This window comes from Erinaceus europaeus, chromosome 4 (genome assembly GCF_950295315.1).
Source record: "Erinaceus europaeus chromosome 4, mEriEur2.1, whole genome shotgun sequence".
Lineage (NCBI taxonomy): Eukaryota > Metazoa > Chordata > Mammalia > Eulipotyphla > Erinaceidae > Erinaceus > Erinaceus europaeus.
Window position 1 is genome coordinate 96,339,674 of NC_080165.1, and position 17,632 is coordinate 96,357,305.

The following is a 17,632-nucleotide window of genomic DNA, read 5'->3' on the forward strand; positions in this document are numbered from 1 at the left end:
GCACTCTCTCTTACTCTGGAACTCTGGAACCCTCTAACTCTGCAACTCTTCAACACTGGAACTCTCCCACTCTCCCACTTTGGAACCCTCTTTCGGGGTTCCTAGGGGCGGGGCCAAGCGGGCCTGCGAAAACTAACTGGACTGATCCAATTCTCCTGGCGGGGGAGAACTAGAACCCAATGTAAAGCATACAACACATTTCCCCTCAGATAAACCATTTATCAGTAATCAAGTGAGTCAACACACAGTTGTGGTAACAAACATGGTTTCGGCCATTTGTTGCAAGGAAAATTCCGCTTTGAAGTTTGCTCCCCCTCCTCCCCCCTCCAGCATTCCCTCTCCTTCCCCAAAGTCTTATAATGCCTGTGAACACAATAAAATTTTGCAGCTTGATCAGAAACTTGTCTTGCTGTCGTTCTTTCGTGTCTCGTGTCCCTTTCATTCTAGGTATTTTAGGTTCCTAGCCCCTGTTTACCACTCTGCTGGTCGGGGCATTCTGGCACCCAACGTGGGGCGAAGAAGCCTTCTGGACCTAGGAACTCTGCTGATCGAGGGGGTAGGCCTACCCAAATTCACCGAGTCATCGTGGCTGAGGGGGTAACGCAAAGACTCACAGAGATTGCCACGGAAATACCCGACCGTGAGTCGCATCTGGAGGAGAGTGTCACAGCAGCTGAGGTAAGCAAAACCATGGGACATGAATTTAGCAAACAAGATTTATTCATTAAAAGACTCAAGGAGTCACTCAAGACACGAGGAACTAGGGTTAAAAAGAAAGAATTAAAGAAGTTTTTAGATTATATTGGAAATATTTGCCCCTGGTTCCCCCAGGAATGCACTATAGATGAGAAGCGTTGGAGAAGAATTGGTGACTGTCTTAATGATCACTATCAGTCTTTTGGTCCTGAACGTGTACCTGTTTCTGCCTTTTGTTACTGGAATTTAATTAATGATATCTTAAAAATTTATAATAACCACCCTGATATTAAAATCCTTATTACAGAGGGTGAAAAGGTCCTCCGGCAACTTTCTAGTCCACCATCTAGGACAAAGTCCCCATCCCCATGTCCTTCTGTGATTATTGATCTTGATCCCCCAGTACCCAGTCAAAATAAAAGCCTCCCAGCACCCGATGAAAGTAAAAGCCCTGTCCCCCTCCCTATAGGTTCCACTGCACTTACTAAAGTTCCCTTTATTGACCCTCCTATTGCTAATTCACATAAGAATGAAACCCAGCATTCTTTCCCCCACCTCTATCCAGTTTTACAAAACCCTCCCTCTCCTGAAGCACTTCCCGTGGTGGATGAGGCTTTGCTAGAAAAAGAGGCTGCCAAATACCACAATCCAGATTGGTGTCCTCTTCCCTTTAATCTCTCTCCCAACACTTATGCCCCTGCTCTCCAGCCTGATCCTCTTCTTGACAATCCCTCCATCAGGCGGGCACGCTCAGGAGCCCTTACAGGAATTTCCACCCTCCGCTAGGTCCTTGCTGACTGGAGAGAGCAGCTTCAATTAATGAAAGAAATAGCTGCAGTTACAGAAGAACTTACATTTTTAGCCTCACCAAAAAACCCAATCCCTAAAACTAAAACTAAACCATCCAAATCAAACCCGGTTTTGGCTTTCCTGTTACTTGGAGCCAGGCTCAAACTGGCTAACCCTAACCCCTATGCTCTTCCTTGTCCAGACTGCCTCCCTACACCACCACCCCTCCGTTTTGTGCTCTGGTCCTTGACTTGGCCAATAATAATGATTAGACCACCAAGGCTAAAACTCAACTAGCACAAAAACCAGCTTCCCTTAGATAATTAGTAGAAGAAAAACGAGAACATTTACAATTAGTTAAAGAACTGGGCTCTTGATTTGGCATTATCTTACTATTAATCAAAAAACCAGTACACACTTTTGATAACAATTTAATTATTTGTTTCTTTAAAACTGTAAAATGTACCTTAGCCTAAAAAAAAAAAAATTCAAAGATTTTTCTCTGCGCAGTGGTAAACTAAGCCCGACTGTTCCGCCCACACAGCCAATCACGGCACAGAGCTCCTGCTCCACAGATTGGCAAAGACTCCAGTCAATTATTCCCTAACCACTAACGCCCCTCCTGGGGGGGTAGATAGTCTGTGAGTTAGGAATCCAAAAACCAAAGCGGTTTTTCAAAGGGAAATTTTTCTCTTCACCAAGAATGTATGTTTTAAGTCTGTGCTAACCTAGTTTTCATTAATGTGTGTTAACCCCTAAGTAACTAAAGTTTGTTTTAAGTTTTAAATAAGATTTAGTTAAGCTAAATGTGGTTTTAAAGATCCCGACTCATAGAGTTGGCACACCTTTACCAAAGTAAAATAAAAGACAGTTTCATCCTTCTGATAGCTAATATCAGCATCAATTCATTAGTTAAAAGATTTTCTGAGATATCTAGGCATGGTAAAATGCCTCTACAGTCTCTCTCACTCTTGTGAGAATTGTAAATATTACCAGCACCCCAATACCAACTGCCACTGTTTGTTAATTTGTTAATTCCATGTTTGAAATGGCTTTCTAATAACCCAGTCAGTGTAGAGCAGTGGCCTTGCCAGGAAAAAAGGGTTAAACATATTCCTGGCCTGATAAAAAATTTTTCAACAGATGTGATTCAACAAAGTTATTTGGTGTAAAATGGTCATCTAGGAGAAATGTTAACAGTAAAAATTTGTTTTAACATTTCAGCTATAAGGTTTATTTTAGCTTTTTAAGTTACCTATCCAAATCAAAGTGAAAGATCAATTAAGTTGTGTATCCATCCTTGTTCATAGCTGCCCTAAGGGTGTGATAGCTTTGTGATAAACAAAGATCCTAACAAACAAAGTTTAACATTTTACTTAAAATTGTTTAAGACTGGCTTGGGTTAGTAAAAGATAACACAATGGTTATGTTAATTATTTACATGCCAGAGGCTTTTGCTCTGGTTTTCCTCTTTATATCTTTCTGCTTTTAAAAATTATCTGGTTTGTTTTAAGACACTGCCAGAGGTTTATTCTTGACAAATTAAGGTAATACATTGTGCTTCTGGTCTGATAAAAGATTTGTTTTGGAAAATCCTGATTTAACAAAATTAAAATTTTGAATATTTAAGCTATGAGGTTTTATTTTAGCCTTTTAAGTTGCCATATTAGAGTTCTAAGGAACAAAATCTATTAAGAGTTTTATATCTATGCTTACTCATGATAGCCTTGTGATGAGTAAAGATCTTAGTAAACTAAAGTTATATTATTGTACTTAAACTGTCTAATCAGTTTAAAACAATGCTAAAAAATGGTAAACATTTTATCATGTCAACACATTAGGTATTGACTTTCTATAACATATTGGTATATTCTAATAAAGAGCCTTCTAAAATCATATGAAAGAACTCAAGCCAATTCTAACCATTAGATCATCAAGTAACTTGGTACAAGTTCTCTCCCTAAGTAAATAATTATAGGTACATCTACACATGAAGAACTGACTGCTCATATGGTAAGATTTAAAACTAAACATTTTTCATTTTTTATTTATGGGTGTGTGATGACTCCTAAAGTCACTCATATCCTAAAATTTTTCTCATTTTTTTTACAAGCCTCTTAAAAATTGTAACGCTTGACCTGCCATAGTGAGAGCACTTTACTGGCTCCTGCATTGTTTAATTAAGATCTTGCTATTCAGACTTTTAAGATTAATCTCCATTGATAAGAGCCAATGCTCTCTGACAGATTGATATAATTCACCTGTCCATGTTTAGTAAACAAAAACTTTTTTTTTTCTCAGTTGATATTTTTTTCTAAATTTATGTGGGCTACAGCTCAAACAAGAAAAACTAAAACCCTTAAGCTTAATTAATAAAAAAGAAGGGAAATGCACCCCCCAGTATTCAGTTGGCTAAAGTGTCAATGAAGTAGCATACTAATCCTTCTTAATATTTACAAAAATTCTAATTGTCCATTTATTGTATCTCATTGACAAAGCCATCCACTTTTCCAGTCACAGAGACATATTCTTTTTCTCTTTTTTCAACACTAGATGTCCATGTTTGTTTTCCTTTTATTATGGTGGATGACATTATTGCTCTTACAAAATCCACAGAGTCCCTGTTGGCAAGTCCTTACCACAAAGGACGCCATGACAGTATATACTCCAGCTAACCTCACCAGCTTATCCAAGTCTTCTCTTTCTGCTGACCTACCACTGCTGACTTCATCTTTGCATGTTTATTGACTGCTCACTTTTCTCAAAATATTCCTCGATGTTCAAGGAACCTCACCTTAACTTCTAATATGTATGCACCTCCTCTGTGTTTTGGTAAACGCCATCCTATATTTTCATGTCAATTCTTCTCTACCTGGTCCTTGCCTCCTAGTTTTGCTTGTTCCACAGCTGACCCTCTATGAAGAAGAAAAATTTCATCAGTTGGCGCTGACCAGACCAGACGTTCTGTGTTTCTTCCCCTGGACATAACATCCAGTGACTGCCTCCCTTAGGCCTGCTGGTAGCATGCTAGGACACTTTATATATTCCTCCCATGAATTTTCTGACAAATTACAACAGTTTATAGACTCCACCACAAATAGTCTTGAGTCACTACAGAGGCCCTTATGGGACCCTTGATTAGTCTTTTGTTAATGATTACCTTAAGACCCTTTATTTTTAATAAGATTACTGATTTTATAAAATGGCAGATTGACTCCCTGGCATCAAAACCTTTGCAAATACATTATCACAGACTTGATTTGGCTGACAGAGGCCTGGCTGAACCTGAGGATGACAGACCCCCTTTTTGGATGGCATAAAACTCAGAATTATGCATCGAGACATCCAACCTTGGCAGGGCAAGGACACCAGTAAGGGGTGTAAGGCAAAGCACTGCAGGTTGAGGACCCTATTGTCCACCTCTGAGTCCCCTGTGAAGCAAACCTGATTTGCATGGAGGTTGGTGTCAACAAAAAAAAAATTGTTTCCCTAGAAATTGTAGCTCTGCCTCCCCACCCCAAAAAGACACCTAGAGCCTTATAAGATGTGGGAAGATTGGTTTTGCCCTCACCCCGTGGGAGGAATCGGGTCAATACTTCCCCCCTCTGATTATGCCCACCAAACCTGCTGTTAGGGTCTCTGCTCCTCACCCTCAATTTCCCGCCTCAATTTAAATTATAACAAAGGGAGGATATGCCAGGAGCCATTTCTCTGCTTGATAAATGATAAGCTTTGAAACAATGGAATCCCTCGAGACAAGTGTTAATTCCCCCCTGGGCAGGCCATTTCCCCTCAGGTAAACCATTTATCAGTAATCAAGTGAGTCAACACACAGTTGTGGTAACAAACATGGTTTCGGCCATTTGTTGCAAGGAACATTCCACTTTGAAGTTTGCTCCCCCTCCTCCCCCCTCCAGCATTCCCTCTCCTTCCCCAAAGTCTTATAATGCCTGTGAACACAATAAAATTTTGCAGCTTGATCAGAAACTTGTTTTGCTGTCATTCTTTCGTGTCTCGTGTCCCTTTTATTCCAGGTATTTTAGGTTCCTAGCCCCTGTTCACCGCCTTGCTGGTCAGGGCACACTTCCATCACTATTATTATCATAAGCCCTTGTGGGCCTCTATAGTACTTTGCCCTCACTATAGAACAGCAATGGTAAGGATTGTCAATCTATTGTGCCACTTGAGGAAGACTGGTTCTGAAATGAGTGCAGCCTAGAGTGTTCTTAGCTATGACCATAGACTGTGAATTTAGACTGACAAGGGCTCAGAAGTCACACAGGCTCCTGTGCTAAATATGAGTAGACATGGACACTAGGTCAGAACAACAGGGTTAACAGTTAATGATAGTTATATACTTTCTTCATATGTGGGAGCTACTTTCTATTCTAGTCCTATTCTCAACTCTGACACCATCTTCTCAGACAATACTTTTAGTTCACCTGCATGTTAGCTACTGGGCTCAGGCAAAATTTACTAAAGTGAAGGACCACTTGGAACATAACCTAAAATAGACTGCCTAACTTCTTCCCACAAGAAGACTTTAGTTTTGTTTGCTCTAATCTTAACTTTGGGTCCCTATTTATTGAACAATCTGCTTTGTATCTTACCACCTTTCAGGCACCAACTTGAAAACACTACCATGACACCATCCTGGCCTCCTTGGACAGATAACCAGTGTGTCCCAGACCCTCACCTCCCCAGAGACCTACCTCCCTAGGGAAAGATAGAAATAGGCTGGGGGTATGGATCAAACTGCCAACATCCATGTCCAATGGAGAAACAATTACAGAAGCCAGAACTTCTATCTTCTGTACCCATAACGAATTTTGTTCCATACTCCCAGAGGGATAAATAATAGGGAAGCTTCCAATGGAGGGGATGGGACATACAACTCTGGTGTTGGGAACTGTGTGAAATGGTACCCCCATTACCTTACTATCTTATTAATTATTATTAAATCACTAGTAAAAAATCATTAAAAAATCCAACTTGAATTACCACCTATAGAATACAAAAGAAAGAAAAATAACCTCATCGACCTTAGCTATGGCAATAATTTTTGGCTTTGGCATTAAAAACATAGTGGAATACAAACAAGTTTGAATCCACTAAAGTATAAACCTCCTGTAAATCAAAGGAAATCATCAGCACAATAAAAACACAACATACAGATTAGAGAAAATAATTCAAAATTTATAAAAATATATGATAGGACTTTAATATTCAGATATATAAAGAGCTCAGTACCTCCACAGCAGAAATAAAGAAGAAAAATAGAAAGAAATCAGGCTAAACATTTAATGAGAAACTCAATTGACATTTTCTTAAAGAAAGCATACAAATGGATAACAGAGACATAAAAAAGTGTTCAGTATCACTAATCAGTACCAAAATGTCAACCAAGACCATAATATAATATTTCACATTTGATAGAATGCCAAGTATAAAAAATATAAAAGATGACAAGTGTTGCTAAGGATGTGGATAAAAGGGAACCTTTACTCACTGTGAGTGGAGATGTAGGTTTGTGCAGACACTGTGAAAGTTCCATAAAAAATGAGAACCATAGCTCTCACAGGACCCAGCAACCTGAATGGTGGCTAAAAATAAATGAAAACAAGTGATTAAAGAGATATCTGTACTCCAGTGTTTGTTAAGACATCATTTACAATATTCAAGGTCTGGAATCAACCTAAGTGTTCACTGGCATATGAATGATAACAAATGTCTTATATTTATAAGTCTATTTAAGGTAGGGTAGTATTCTGCCTTGAGAAAGGACATTTTGTATGGCATACAGAATGTCCTTGTTTTTCACAGTGTAATAGTGGAGAGGAAGTGTTAGGGAGGTACTCATTGCAAACTCTAGTGTACTTCTGCTTTCAGGTATATATTTTGCAGTAGTTTATGGATACGTGTGAACATATGCTCTCTCTCACAGAAACTGGTGTATATCTAGGTTTTGGGACTTTGTTAGAAAGTGAACCACCTGAGATGAAATTAGAGTGTACTATGAAAGGAAAGGTCTCACCCGAGTAATGAAGCTGAAGGGTTGTCATTCCACACGTGAAGTCTCTGGACACAGTCTGAGGTGAAGCATGTTGAGGTGGCAATTGTTGCGTTGGTTAGTTGTGATCAGCGGATACAAAATTATTTGGTATGGACTGGGAGAGGCATACGGGAAAGTGGGCCCTATCCAAGGGTTCCAGGACTGGGGGAAGTAGGGACTCTATAGTGGAGATGTGAGGTTCCTGCTGTCTTAGGGTTCAAAAAGACAATGGATAGTTAATGTTATCATCACATTATTTGGAAATTGGGTTAACTTTGAAAAGTCCTTTTGTTATGGTTTGCTGTACAGTATCCAGTATCTTGTATATAGCTGTGCTATTGGATGCTTCTAATCTACTTGGTCTAGGCTTTTGAGAGAGTCCGCATATCAAATACACAGCCTATATATTAAAAAGATTCAGTTTGTGTTTTGAAAAACTTTGAGACATACAATTGATTTTCCCTCACTCATATTAATTAACTAGTGATTTATATGTCTACATTTTTCTAGGAGTGTACATAAACACCATTCCAAACACCAAAAGACTGTGACCCATCCCTCCCACCCACTCCCACCCCCCACTGTCCCAGGAAGCTGCATGTCTACCCCTCACCACAGGGCTTATACTTTGGTGCCCTATTTACAGTTTGGTCAGGTCCTGCTTTTAGTTTCCCTTTCAGATATTCTTAGTTAACTTCTGTTGATGAGTGGGATCATCCCATACTCATATTTATCTTTCTGACTTAGCTCACTTAACATAATTCCTTCTAGCTCTGTCCAAGATGGGTCAGAGCAGGTGGGTTCATTGTTCTTGATAGCTGCATAGTATTCCATTGTGTATATATACCACAGCTTTCTCAGCCACTCATCTGGTGTTGGGCACCTGGGTTGCTTCCAGGTGTTAGCTATTATGAATTGTGCTGCTATGAACATAGGAGTACACACCTCTTTTTGGTTGGTGTTATGGAGTTCTTGGGGTATAACCCCAGGAGAGGAATTACTGGATCATATGGAAGGTCCATGTCTAACCTTCTGAGAGTTTTCCAGACTGCTCTCCACAGAGGCTGTACCAATTTACATTCCCACCAGCAATGTAAAAGGGTTGCTCTGTCCCCACATCCTCTCCAGCATTTGTTGCTGTTTTCCTTTTTTATGTATGCCATTCTTAAAGGAGTGAGGTGGTATCTTAGTGTTGTCTTAATTTGCATTTCTCTGACAGTTGGCTTTTGTTTTTAGAGTGGAGGTTTTGGTTGAACTGCATTAATTTTTGCTTTGGATGCTATTGGACTTTCTAAAGATGTGACTTCACCTGAGAAAAGACTTCAGTGTGGCCTATACACACACAATGCACTTGAAGACAGAGAAATACAAACCACACCAATTAAAAAAATTCAGGGGGCCGGGTGGTAGCGTAGTGTGTAAAGTACCCATGGCGCAAAGCACAAGGACCAGCGTTAAGGATACCAGTTTGAGCCCCCTGCTCCCCACCTGCAGGAAAGTTGCTTCACAGGCGGTGAAGCAGGTCTGCAGGTGTCTATCTTTCTCTCCCGCTCTCTGTCTTGCCCTCCTCTCTCGGTTTATCTCTGTTCTATTCAACAATGACAAAAACAATAATAGTAACAACAACACCTATAAACAACAACGGCAACAATAGGGGAAAAAATGGCCTCCAGGACCAGTGGATTTGTAGTGCAGGCACAGAGCCCCAACAATAACCCTGGAGGCAAAAAAAAAATTCAGATCGAGAGCAAATAAAACTGCTAGCACAATGAATGAGGACAGGACCCCAGAAGAAACCCCAAATTAGTCAGAAGCAATTATAGATAAGAGTACTATCCAAACAATAATGGAACTATTAATTAAAGAAATGAGGGCAACTATTGAGGAAATAACTATCATAAATAGGGAAACAACAGATGAGACCCTCAAGGAAAATACCAGTTATCTCAAGCTAATTAGATAAGTTAAAGTTGAAATAGCTGAGCTAAAACAAGTTAATAGCAGAACAAGTTAATACTATAACTGAACTGAAGAAGGAAGCTGGGGGAAGGGAACACAGGTTAACAAAAGCAGAAAATAGAATTAACAAGATAGAGAATGAGCTAGAGAAAACTAAGAAGGAGGTAAAAGATAAAAAGACACTGAGAGACACTGAAAACAACAACAAAAACATATGGGATGATCTCAAAAGAAGTAACATTCAAATAATTGGCCTTCCAGAAGAAGAGAGGATGGGAAAATAAACATCCTAGAGGAAATAATAAAAGAAAACTTCCCAGACCTGAAAAACAGAAAGGACTTTAAGAATCAATAGGCCCAGAGAGTCCCAAACAAAATCAACCCAGACCTGAAGACACCAAGACACATCATAACTACAGTGAAAAGAATCAAGGATAAAAAAATAATCCTACTGAGTTTGGAGTATGGCACCAAAGTAAGAAAGCAGAAGTACACTAGAGTTTGCAGTGAGTACCTCCCTAATACTTCCTCTCCACTTTTCCAAGCATTGGGTCCATGATTACTCAACAATTTGTTTGGCTTTGTATGTTAACTCTCTTTTCAGTCACCAGGTTCCAGGTGTCATCAGGATGCCGGCCAGACTTCCCTGGATTGAAGACCCCACCAATGTGTCCTGGAGCTCAGCTTCCCCAGAGACCCACCCTACTAGGGAAAGAGAGAGGCAGACTGGGAGTATGGACCAACCAGTCAACGCCCATGTTCAGCGGGGAAGCAATTACAGAAGCCAGACCTTCTATCTTCTGCAACCCACAATGACCCTGGGTCCATGCTCCCAGAGGGATAGAGAATGGGAAAGCTATCGGGGGAGGGGGTGGGATATGGAGATTGGGCGGTGGGAATTGTGTAGGGTTGTACCCCTCCTACCCTATGGTTTTGTTAATTAATCCTTTCTTAAATAAAAAAGAAAAAAAAATAATAATCCTAAAGGATTATGGTATTTTCATAATCAACCCAATTGCCAAATAATTTGATTATAGCAATAACTATTGCCTTCTTAAACCCTGAGACAGCAGACCCGCATCTTCTGTAAGCCAAATTTTCCCCAGTCCTGGAACCTCTAGGGTGATGCTTATTTTTCAGCATGCTTTTCTCAGTTCATACCAAGTGATACTACATGTGCTGATCCCAGTATTTTCAATGCATTGAAAATCACCTCAACATGCTTCACTTAGGACTGTGTCCAGAGACATAAGGCATGGAATGTCAACCCTTCTGCATCATTACTCAGGTAAGATCTTTCCTTTCTCATAGGACTCCTCAATTCCATTTCAGGTGCTCCACTTCCTAACAAAGCTTCAAAGCCTAGTTATAAACCAGGTCCCATGAGATAGGGAAGATATGTACATGTATCCATAAATTAGGGCAAAATATATACCTGAAAGCAAATGTGCACAAATTTTCAGTGAGTCAATAAATGAAGCAAGTAAAAAGACCTAAAAAGACACCATAAAGTACCTAGAAATAGTTTCTGCTTAGAAATAGATATCCTCCTCATCTACTTCCTATTAAACTACTCTCAGTCACTACAAAGCTAACCTTATCAAATTAAGGACTACAAATCTGAATAAGGCCAAGAGACTGGCATATTTTAACTATGACTCTTTAGTCACTATTAGGCCACACCATCAGCTGGGGCCCTAGTTGGGGAGTCCTGAGAATCCCACACAAACACAGTGTGCCTAGACCTCAAATAAATCCTTCTCTCCATGGTTACTGGTCATCTCTATCAGGAACAACAAAATAGACCCCCCTGTGGGCCCCCATAGAACCTTGCCCTCAATGTGAATCAACAGTGGTAGAGAAGGTTCCATCCTCCGAAGTGGGGGTTGGATAACATACTCTATCTACCACCTGAAGAAAGTGGGTCCTGAAATTGGTGCAAATTGTAATGTTTCTACTGATGACCACAAAATGCGAGTTCAGACCCACAGGAATGTAGAGATTACATAGGCTCCTATACTGAATATGGGCCCCAGTTCAAATCGATGGGGTTTACAGTCAACAATATTTATAAACTGTCCTCATATTTGGGAGCTTCTCTCTCCCCTGATCTAGCTTTCTAACCCTTTTTTCCAGATATGACATCATTTCCCCAGACAATAACTTGGGTCCACCCGCATATCAGAGGTCAGGCTCAGGCAAAAACTAATAAAGTCATGAGCCCTTTGGAACATACCTAAAATAGACCTACTAGCTATCTCCAAAACAGAGACCCCAAATACTCATCTGCAATACTCCAGCTTTTAGGTTAATGTTTAGTCAACAATTTCTATGGCTTTACATATTCTTTTTTTAGCCACCAGGTTCCAGATGCTACCATAATGCCAACTGGAGTTCCCTGGACAGACGACCCCACCAATATGTCCTGGAGCTCTGCTTCCCTAGAGCTCTGCCCTCCCCCCCCCCCCAGAGAAATAGAGAGACAGGCTGGCAGTATAGATCAAACTGTCAATGCCCATGTTCAGCATCACTAGAAGAAGCATGGAAGCAATTACAGAAATCAGACCTTCTACCTTCTGTACCCCATAATGACCCTTGGTCTATACCACCAGAGAGTTAAAAATAGGAAAGCTATCAGGTAAGGGGATGGGATATGGAGCTCTGATGATGGGAATTGTACCCCTTTTATCCTACGGTCTTGTCAGTGTTTCCATTTTATATGTAAATAAATAAATTAATTAAAAAGACAAGGTGATTTTAGTTATCAATACTGTGTAATTGTAACTTGCTAAGAGGAGGAGTTAAACATTCTTTCAAAAAGAATAATAAAAGATAAATATGTGTCCCAGTGGTTGTACAAAGTACACAGAGAATGGACATGTATTCAGTGTGTATTTATTTATATTTAATATTTTTAAAAAATCATCTTTATTTATAGGATTGAGACAGCCAGAAATTCAGAGGTAAGGGGGTGTCAGAGAGGGAGATAGACAGAGAGACACCTGCAGCACTGCTTCACCACTTGCAAAGCTTCGCCCCTGCAGGTGGGGACCAGGGCCTTGAACCTTGGTCCTTGCACATTGTAACATGTGTGCTCAGTCAGGTGCACCACCACCCGGCTCCCTTCAGTGTGTATTTAAATTGGCAGAATTGCTGGAGTAAGCCTCATTGCATTTGAAATGGTCAATAGCATGTGACATATTTGTAATCGACACTGCCCACCCTACCCACCCACAATCCCCAGCACAAAATTAAACCAGAGAGATATCATATAAAGAAGTAATGATGGTAGCAGGCTGTGGTATATCCAGTAGAGCATGTATGTTACTATGTACAAGGATCTAGGTTCAAGTTCCTTGTGCCCCCTTACCTGCAGGTTAGGAAGCTTCACAATAAATGAAGAAGGACTGCCAATGTCTCTTTCTCTCACCCCCTCTATTTTCTCCTTCCTTCTCAGTTCCTCTCTTTTTTATCAAATATATATATATATGTATATATATATGCACACATATATGTATATGTATGCATATATATGTATATATATGTAAAAGAAAAAAAAACAACAAAAATAAATTAGTGAATGCTTCCAACAAAGATTTGAGAGATTTCAGGAGCCATGAAGCTTACAGTCATCTTTTTGGAGATTGTAAAAAGGGTGTCTAAACACAAAATCTGAGGGTCTGATAATCACAAACTTAATCAAGTGGCATCGAAGTTTCCAGCTATGGTTCTTGGAAATGATATCTTTATTAGAACAATCAATATAGTTCCTGGCACATAGAGCTATGACTTAGCAAGTATTTTGGGTATTGTGTTTGCTTGCTTGCTTTGTCTCATATCAATTAAAAACAAGATGAGAATCATCTCAACTGCACACTGCTGCCACAAAGCAGTGAATTATATTATTGTCTTGATCCAGGGCTTTGCCAGCTTTCCTGGACTTTGTCATTGTCATCTGGAGGCTCCATGGCTGTTCTCACAATCTTCCAAATATCTCCTAGACCTGCTGCACTAATAGTGACATGCTAATAACCTATGGTTAAGAGAAACTATCAAAAAGCCTATGTATCTTAATAAAACACATCTATGTCAGAAGGTTGATGCTCAAATCCTGTTACATTTCAGATGCTGGCCACATTGATGAAGCTTCTAGAAACCGATGACCCTATGCATGTCAGCACTAAGCTATTGAATTCAGCGGCTGGCTGCTGAGTCTTTCATTATCCAAACATAAGAAAGCTTAGCACTTGGTAGGCCTTTTGTGTGTTGCAGGCAACATACTTCATAACTGATCATGCACCTCTGACCCATTTATTAAGTTACTCATAATGGTGACCATTTTGAATGGGACTGAGAGCAAAATAAGGTTCTGTCATAAGTCCAGTGTAGTGGAAAGCATTGCAGAGCTTTTTGATGCTGTGGGCACAATGGCTTTGGAATCTGTGACAAACAATGATACTATCTGAAGATTCTTAACAAGTGCCCAAAAGGTGATTGGCTCCTGCTGTCTGTAATGAGGCCTTCTTCTGTGACAATTATTTTCTGTTTGAAAAGCAGCTCCTGGATCCCAGTTGTGTTGGTTGAAAACAGTGGTAGGCTAATAAAGGAAGACCTTTCAAAATTCAGATCTCACTGAAATGAAAGTTTTGTTCACATCTCCACTTTCCTGAGGTGCTGATGGGATAGGAAAATAAAAAAGGTGGTAAGAGAATGCAGCTACGATTAATGACCTATATCCTGTGGGCAGTGTAGAGGCAGGCAATAAGAGATGTTTGAGTTTGTTTGTTTCTCTTTTTATCTCTTTCCTGACCCACATTTTAATGTGAAAAATATTGGTTAAGGTTAGCATTTTATTATTTATTTTGGGGCTGTCTGTGGATCTGTAACATTCCAGATAAACTTTTTTAGATGGGAGGGTGGGGGAAGGAGGGACAGAGGGGAGAAGTGTATGTGAGAGAGAGAGAAATACACCAGAGTTCTGAAGCTTCTCCCAGTATGGTGGGATCCAGCTTAAATTTTGGTCACATACAAGACAAAGTAATACTTTATCCAAGTGAGCTATCTTGCCAGACTAAGGTTAGCATTTTATTTTATTTTTAAATATTTTATTAACATTTTATTATTTTTTTTTATAGAGACAAAGTAATGAGGAAGGGTGAGGTGTTGGTATGTTTCTGGTTCTGCTTCTGGGATCTCTTCTGTTACATTGCTTGACGTTGTGGTCTATTTACATGATCTTTCTATTACATTGGTTTGGTCTCACTCCCCCTGCCTCCGGGAGATTTGGTTTACCCCTTGCTAGTTTTGCGTTTCTTCCTTCTCCCTGCCCCCTACCCTAGGTACTTCCTGGGTTCCTGATGCTGCTGCTGGAGGAGAAAGATGGAGGAACACATTGTGTGGTGATTAGGTGTTGGATTGTTTGCCCTAGTGAATAAAGATTAAACTGCATTCTCAGCTCAGCCACAAGTTTCTGGTCATGTTACCTGCCTGTGAAGCCAGCCAGGAGAAAACGACTGTGAGGGCAGTGGAGAATGAAAAAGAGACACCTTTAGCACTGCTTCACCACTCATGAAGCCTCCCCCTGCAAGTGGGAACCAAGGTCTTGAACCTGGGTCTTTGAAAACAGTCATATGTGTACTTTATCAAGTGTACCACTGTTGGGACCTATGTTTAGCATTTTAAATACTATATCAAAATTTTAATACTACTTTTTAATGATATTATGGATAGTATATGCACATCTCCAAAGATAAAAACTTCCAATAATGACAAAATAGGAATGATTTTTTTAAAAATTGTACAATGTGCCAAATACATTAATTTATGCCAAAAATGGAAATGCTCAAGATACTACTTCCCGATCAAGTGCAACAACTTCCAGAGACTCTTGAGATGTGACTATGGAATAGCAGCAGTTGTGTTACACTGTTCCCAACCAACTAGGAGAAGCAAGGAAAATCATCTGGAGAGTCAGCAAAATATGACCCAGACCTTTTTCTATTCTTTCTTTTTTTTTCCTTTTTTTTTTTGCTGGTATTCTTTTTTAATTTTTATTTATAAAATGGAAATATTGAGAAGACCATAGGATAAGAGAGGCACAACTCCACAAAATTCCCATCACCAGAACTCAGTATCCAATCCCCTCCCATGATAGCTTTCCCATTTTTTATCCCTTTGGAAGTAGGGACCCAGGGTCATTATGGGTGCAGAAGATGGAAGGTCTGGCTTCTGTCATTATTTCTCCACGGAACATGGGCAGGTTGATCCATACTCCCAGCCTATCTCTCTCTTTCCTTAGTGGGGTGGGGCTCTGGGGAAGTGGGGCTCCGGGGAAGTGGGGCTCCAGGATACATTGGTGGGATTGTCTGCCCAGCAAAGTCAGGATGGCATATGGAACCTGGTAGCTGAAAAAGAGTTAAGATAGAAAGCAGAAAAAAATTATTTACTTATCATAAACTTAAAGCCTGGAATGCTGCAGATGAAGATTTGTGGTCTCTGTTTTGGAAAAAGAAAAAGCTAGTAGGTCTATTTTAGTTATATTCTAGAGAGCCCATGACCCTACTAGTTTTTGCCTTCACCTGACATCTAATATGCAGGTGACCTAAGTTATTGTCTGAGGTGATGGTGTCATACTTGGGAAAAGGGCTAGAAAGCTGGATCAGAGAATCTGGGAAAAGTATATAAATATCATTAACTGTAAACCCCATCAATTTAATCTGGGGCCTATATCAGTGCAGGAGCCTTTATTACCTCTCCATCTCTGTAGGTCTGAGCTGGCATTCTGTGGTCATAGTTAGGAACATTTTAGGCTGAACCAATTTCAAGACCTATCATCTTCAAGTAGAGTATACTATCCAACCTCCCTTCAGAGAATGGAACACTACCCACCCTTGTTGATCCACATTGAGGACCAGGTCCTATAAGGGGCCCACAAATGGGTCCAGTATGTTGTTCCTTATGGAGATGACCAAAATTCAACAAAATATGACCCTGCTTTCTTTGGAAACTCACAATGCCACAGGTCAGTATAGATATGTGTGGTTTGTGGACAAAAAAAAAAAAGGGAGGAGGAGGTATGGGAGAGATTCCCAGGACTAAAATCTGTATGCAGGCATGGCTGGTGCCAAACTGAGAGAGTGGCAACTGAGGTATATACCACTTCTGAGTCTCAGTCAAGGAAACACTTATGAAAAAAGAAAAGGGAGAATAGATAATTAATTATCTAAGCCACAGGTGAGTACAAAAATATGTGATTTGTTGACAGAAAGTGGGTGAGGGAGTGATTCCCAGGACTAAGGACCAGTGCTCAGGGATAGCTGGCAGAAAATTGGGAGATTGGCAGCTGAGCTACACTATTTCCTGGTTCCAGTTTAAGCAACAAAGAAATATTTAAAACAATTAAACAAGAAAACAAACAAACAAAAAAACACCTAAAAGCTTACTAATTTATAACTCTGACTTCCTGAATTTATAATGCTGTGGCTCCACAGAGTCTGGAACAGCAGCAGGGAGACCCTATATTCACATCAGGGACACTGACCCAGCCTGGTAACTCAGGATAAAATCTCCCCTCCCCCATCAAAAATACAAAGGGGGAAACCAAACACCTTAGCCACAGTGCCTCCTTCTGGCACAACAACAAAAGGGCACTAAATTTGGAAACTGAACTACACAGAGAGCAATGCCAGCAAACCGAAATGACCAGACATAGATCTAGGAAAAAACAAACAAACAAACAAACAAAAAAGCCAAAGTTTTTAAAACTCATATTAAATCAATTCAAGAAACTAAAGTTAAGATTCAAAAACTTAATTATCATTTTACAAAAGAATTACAAAGTACAGTTAGAAATCTCTAAACAGAACTTCAAGGCCTAAAGGACACTTTGAATGCAGTTCAGATTGAGGTATGAGACCGTGGAAATAGACTTAATCTTGCAGGAAAAAAATATATCAACATTAGAAGAGACAACCACCATACTCTGTGAATTTAAAAATCTTTCAGAGGAAAGGTTTAAGAAAAATGAAGTTCTTCTCTCTCTCTCTCTCTCTGAAATAGCAGACAGAAAGATGAACATCAGTGTTATCAGAACCCCCGAGGAAGAGGAGTGGGAGAGAAGAGCTAAAAATACATTCC